This window comes from Bos javanicus, chromosome 8 (genome assembly GCF_032452875.1).
Source record: "Bos javanicus breed banteng chromosome 8, ARS-OSU_banteng_1.0, whole genome shotgun sequence".
Lineage (NCBI taxonomy): Eukaryota > Metazoa > Chordata > Mammalia > Artiodactyla > Bovidae > Bos > Bos javanicus.
Genome location: NC_083875.1, coordinates 94863001 through 94869711, shown reverse-complemented (window position 1 = coordinate 94869711; position 6711 = coordinate 94863001). Strand labels below are relative to the sequence as shown.

Below are 6711 nucleotides of genomic sequence, written 5' to 3'. Positions count from 1 at the left end.
AGGTGGCAGAATTTCATTCTTTCTTTGTGGCTGAGTAATATTCTATTGGGGCTTCCCTGATGGTTCATTGGTAAAGATGCCCCTGCCAATTTAGGACACACAGATTCGATCTCTGGGTCAGGAAGATCCCTAGGAGAAGGAAATGGCAACCCACTCCAGTATTCTTGCCTGAGAAATCTCTTAGACAGAGAAGCCGGCAGGGGACAGTCTATGGGTTCCCAAAAGTTTTGGACATAGCAAGTAAACAACAATGATATTCACACACATATATATACACACACACATTACATCTTCTTTATCCATTCATCACCTGATGGACACTTATGTTGCTTCCATATCTTGGCAATTGTAAACAGTGCTATCACTGTGGGTAAATTTGGAAGGATTTTTCAGAAGATAAAACATTTAAACTTTCTTTAATTAGATGCCTGAGTTGTCACCATAGGAGAAATATGATAATGGGGATGAAGTAACATATACTATTGTCCTTAAGTGTGAAAGAACAGGATATATTTGGATAACTACATGGTGCATGCAGCATAGTGTAGCAAACTGTGTAGAAGAAACACAGCAAGGGAAAGAAGAAGGAATATACATATATATATATATATATATATATATATACTAGAAAAAGGAGGTTGGGGCTGATCAAGTCCTGAGTAAAACAAAAATGAGTAATAAAGAGAAAAAACATGAACTCAAGTAGTTCTCTCAAAAAGGGGAATGAAAAATACATATTTTTAATTGTCAAAAATTAAACCTGGATATTTCTGGAAAAGTTTAATTTCAATTTTTTTCTTGTTTCTGAAAGTTTGTTCTCACTTCATGGACTACATGTCCCTACATTTTTATGATATTTTCATAAATAATGAACTTAGATTATTACCCTGAAATTTCTTCCCAACTCTTAAATTCTGTGATTTTATGTATAGCCTTTATTTCCTTTGTTCTGCTTATACTGAAAACCTGCATCCAATATATGAGCTTATTTTGTGCATAAATTCAAAGATGCAAATTTCTCATTCTTTCCTCCAGAACCAGTCTAGCTGTCAATTTTCTCATAGTGCCATGCACTTCTGTATTCCTCAGGCTATAGATGATAGGATTGAGCAGCGGTGTGACGACTCCATAGAACAGGGCAATCAATTTATCAAAAGCAGCGTCTTTGGACTTTGGCTTCATATACATGAAGAGGATTGTCCCATAAAACACAGTCACCACCATTATGTGGGCTGAGCAGGTGGGAAAAGCCTTTTTTCTTCCTTCGGCTGAATTGATTCTTAGGACAGTGGAAAGGATGAAATATAGGAGATACAAACCAACAGTAATGGAACAAATAAAAATATTACATTGCCCACCATGATAGTAATCTCACTCAAGGATATATCTGTGCAAGATAGCTTGACAAAAGCCAATATTTCACAAACAAAATGATTGATGAGATTTTTTCCACAGAAGGGCAACTGTACTGCAAGAATTGTTTCTGTCAATGAGTTGAGAAAGCCCAGTCCCCAGAAGAGAGCTGCCATCTGAATACAAAGTGCCTTGCTCATGATGATAGGGCATCTCAGAGGGTTGCAGATGCCTATGGAACGGTCATATGCCATCACTGCTAGAAGTACACAGTCTGTCGACCCCTTAGTGTAAGAGACAGACATCTGAACAACACACCTAGTGAAGGAGATAGTTTTTTTTCTCTGATAGAAAGTGTATCAGCATTGAGGGGATAAAGGAGGATGTGTACCAAATGTCAAGGAAGGAAAGATGACAGAGGAAGAAGTACACAGGGGTGTGAAGGTGGGAATCCAGGAGAGTGAGGATGATCAAAGTGCTGTTCCCCAGGAGAATCACCAGGTACATGCTCCTTGGAAGAAAAGCTATTGCCAACCTAGACAGCATATTAAAGAGCAGAGATAGTACTTTGCCAACAAAGTTCTGTCTAGACAAAGCTATGGTTTTTCCAGAAGTCATGTATGGATATGAGAGTTGGACTATAAAGAAACCTGAATGCTGAAGAATTGATGCTTTTGAACTGTGGTGTTGGAAAGATTCTTGAGAGGCCCTTGGACAGCAAGGAGACCAAACCAGTGCACCCTAAAGGAAATCAGTTCTGAATATTCATTGGAAGGACTGATGCTGAAGCTGAAACTCCAATAGTTTGGCCACCTGATGCAAAGAACTGACTCATTTGAAAAGATCCTGATTCTGGGAAAGATTGAATGCAGGAGCAGAATTGATGAGATAGTTGAATGACATCATGAACTCAATAGGCATGAGTCTGAGCAAGCTCTGGGAGACGGTGAAGGACAGGGAAGCCTGGCGTGTTACCGTCTGTGGTGCTCCAAAGTGTTGGACATGATGAGAGACTGAACTGAACTGAACAAGATCAGAGTTGTGTGCTATAGAATGTAGAGAAAATGACTTTAATTTGAAAAAATCTAAAGAGCAGATATTAGTATATGATATTCTTCCCTATAACAACTAAGTAGAACTGAGTATAATTTTGAAAGCACTTCTTCATTCTCAAGATATTCTACCTAGATTAAAAAATATTCCTAGAGAAAAAAAGTTGATTGAATAGATGGGTTTTTACTTAGGGTTTTCAAAAAGTAGTTATGTTTCCAGTATAGGACTAGCTATTTCTGTGATAGTCATTTGCCAATGAGTTACACTGCTTTCTATGAAAACTCTATTTTACAATGGTGAGACAATGTATTCAAAATAATAGAATATTTATATATCTATTGATTATAGAAAGGAGATTTTTCTTGTTTAGTCTCCAAGTCTTATCTGATCTTTTGTGGCTTCAAAGACTATGGCCCAGCCAGCTCCTCTGTCCATAGAAAGGAGGATACTCACTTAATTCAGGCTGCACCCTACTTTGTATGCATACATTTCAAAAAGGGTAGCAAGTGTTGGGTAGGCCAGGCTATACCTTTACTTGGTATTAAGACTGGGGCTTAATTGACTGTAGGTACACATACCAAATGTCTTTGAGAATAAAATTCTGATAGCAGAGCTTCAGTCATCTGAGATCTGAATGTACTGCAGTTTCGGGAGGACAGATATGAATCAGGTCAAAAACCTTCTCTTTTTAGGAACATCTTATAAACCTGATTCCTATTTGGAAATTACTTATAGTAAATAAATGTAGTGTACATGAGGTATCCTAACAGCCCTTTGATAATTTCTGCAAAAAAAATTTTACTTGCAGATTTTTTAAAGAGAGAGCACCAATCTGCTTTAAGGTTTTGAAATGGAGGTGGAGAGGAAGGATAACAGATAATATAGAGGAGATGATTTTCATTACTCTTGCAATGCTAGAGTACCTTTTAAGAAATAGTTAACAAATACTCTATTGAATTGCATTGTGCATGAAAGGCTTTCCCCATTTAACTTTACTTCTCTAAAATGAATTTATAGAATCTGGGAACAAGGAAAGAAGATTTTAAAAGATTCTTGGTAATTTATAATACAATCACTTTCCATGGTATCTGTATATTGGAAGCGATCTTTTAAAACAGGTTTTCATTCTTGTCTAATGCGAGGAGAATTGTTAAATAATCATAGTACACTTATATTGGGTCATTATTCACCTTTTAATATGACATTTGTGATAAATTTCCACTAATCCCAAAATTACATTTAAATTATTTTAGAATGACTAAGTGATAATAAAAGAATTATAACATTATTTGAAAGATCAAAATCTAAACCAAGATGACCTAGACAGAATTGAAATACTGAAAAGAAATATCAAAACATTAATGGATATCTTTGATACTTTTTTCCTACTTTTCTGAATTACCCAAATTCTAATAAAAATGCAAAAGGAAAAGTATAATGAAAAAGAGAAAGACATTGAAGTAGGTGTCAAATTATATTAGGAAGATTAACTCAGAGTAAAATATGCTAAAACAATTTATACATTACAGTGGTTGTCCCATGTGTCTAGATACTAAACATTAAGGCTGAGGTGTACTGGTGCATCCTGTCTAGTTATCCATAGGAAGCTACTATTTCTGGTAGACATGGAGCATTTATGATCCCTCTTCTCTAAATCTTGCAGGTTAACAGTGTTATTTTTGGAGTGAACGAAGATAAAGAATTTGAGTTCTTAGTCATATTAATATAATCTCAAAAGAGATTTCCGATCCATGGTCCCTAGAATAGAATTGTCACTAGACGATGATATTCTTATTTGTTGAGGCTTTGACTTGACCTAAATCCTGGCTGTCCTCTAATCCTTCTCAACCAACTCCTGGTCTTTTAATCACTCTGTGGTTCCATGCTGTGAGGTTTCATTCAGGCACTGTTTTACTGTTGTAGCAAACCTAAAGAAAAGTCTGTGACTTTTTTATTCAAGACAGAAGTTAAGCTCTCTAATTTTCTAGAAAGATCCCTGACTTTCTAGAATATTTTTTCACTTTCATTGACTTGCTTACTTGAAGGTCTAATATTTAAAGTTCTAAGATTTTTCATTGAAAAGCAGATGCCATCTATACTCTAAATTCTCACTAGAGGATATAATTTTGTTATCCTCTCCAGTTCTTCTAAATATTAAGACAATTGATATTGTGAAAAAATAAGTAGAGTTACCAACTTTTATGCTGTAGATTTTATAAACTCTTATATTCAATTAACATACCACATGGAAAAGTGTATTATTTTAGCTCACAAAGAGAAGAGTAACTGACAACATGTGAGTCCTAGTCTGTATTTGGCACTTCCAATAATTTTTAACATTTATCTTTCAGAATAATTCAAGATTATTATCGATATTTTAACAGTGAAGAAATTAATTTGATATTTCAAAATTCAAGTACAATTTCAATGTCCTATAGTTGGTAAATACCAGAATTATTATTTGAACCCTTATCTTTATTTTTTAAATAGGTATTTAATTTACTTTATATGAGAAAAACTTTCAGACTACAATTTTTGTGCTGTTTTTCAAGGTAGAAAGTGTCCCAGTTATGCAGTTTTTTCCATACAAAATGAACGAGGAACCCCACATCAAAATGCAGTTTTAATTAATTTTAAATCTGTATCTTTATGGTCCCCAAAACCCTATTTTTATTGCTATGTCACAATGATTACATAAGTATGAATTTTTAAATAAAGCACAATTTAAAATGATGCACTCAAGTTTTTTCAAGGACCCATATGATAAAGACACACATAAATGTATCCTTGCCTCTGAAAACATTGAGGACATTCATCATCTTCCACTTATGAAGACATTATTCTAATAATGAAATCATATGAAAAATATTGAAAATTTCTCTCAGGTTTAGCATAGAGAATTAAGGTCTCAGTAGTGGAATTTGATTAATTATATAAATGAAAACTCAAAAACTTTTAATACTTTTTTTTTTTTCTGCTTTGGCTTTCTGAGGATCAGACTAACCCTCATGATTATTTCTTCCCTTTGTTACTTTTTTTTTTTTTTTGGTTTCTAATCCTGTTTTTATTACAAACATCTTTAATTACCTGTATCCTCAAGTTCTTATTGAACATAGTTTATGTGTGAATAATATATAAATCATGAAGCGTTCTTTCTCCAGATACTTGTTAATTAAAATTTTAGTGAACTCAATACTTCTCAATACTCAAATGCATAGCCACTGAAAGCAAAAGTGTTAGTTGCTCAGTCCTATCTGACTTTGCAGCCCCATGAACTGTAGCCCACCAAGCTCCTCTGTCCATGGGATTCTCCAGGCAAGAATACTGCAGGGATCATTTCCTTCTCTAAGAGATCTTCCCAACCTAGGGATCGAACCTGGGTCTCCTGCATTGCAGGCAGATTCTTTACCACCTGAGCCATCAGGGAAACCTAAGTCTATTATTTATGAGGCTCTTTTGCATTGCAAACTACTTTCTTTTCCTCAAAGTCTCTCCCATGGACAAATTTGAGATAAAAAAATTTAGTTGTATCCCGGTCTTGGAGATGATGCCTGGTGGGTTTTTATATATTTTTTTCCTTTCACATAAATAAATATATACATATTTTTAAAACCTCTGAGCAATGGTCACCTCCGCTCAATATTTGTATATTTATTGATGGGATGTTTTTCTTTTGAAAAATTTAAATAAAACTTCTTTCTTTATCTTACCTTCTGACTGGGTTTTAGTCATTCATACCATTCCATTGTATCAACTGAAAGAATTCTCATTTTTGAATTTCATTTGCATTTTATTAATAAGGCCAGAAGATGCTAAACTCAGTTGCTCCTTCCTAAAAAGAAATGGGAGAAAGAGCAGCCATGATTAGGCAATCTGTCTGTGCATGAATATTCTTAAGAGGCATGAAGGAAATGAAACATGTTAAAAAGATGTGATGCAACTCTAGCTTCACATGATTTGTCTTAAAGTTGACACTTACTCAAGAGACTCAGGTTCTTTTGGAAGCTAATTTAGTGCTCATTTTTATAAACTTCTTTAGTCCTTAAGGTTGTGAGTCAGAAAGTTAGAATTCTCTAGAGAAGTCCCCACTTCTGTTCATTCCCAAAACCCAATTAACCTGACTTAACAAAAACCTTCCCTAGCCATGTATTTCTTGGAATTTTCTTTGAACACATCTATTTGATGACTTCAGCAAAGTTCCCAAAACCCTTAAACTTTCCCAAAGAATTTGTTTTTCTTTTGCTTCCACAGATAATGCTAGATCAATGTTAATAAAATCCTAGTAAAAGAGGAAGTCATTCTACT

The 6711-nt window shown here is 34.5% G+C and overlaps 1 pseudogene; it reads right to left on the bottom strand.

Annotated features, from left to right (window-relative positions):
- Nucleotides 1–1002: 1002 nt before the first annotated feature.
- Nucleotides 1003–1860, bottom strand: LOC133253503 (olfactory receptor 13C9-like; annotated as a pseudogene).
- Nucleotides 1861–6711: the final 4851 nt, after the last annotated feature.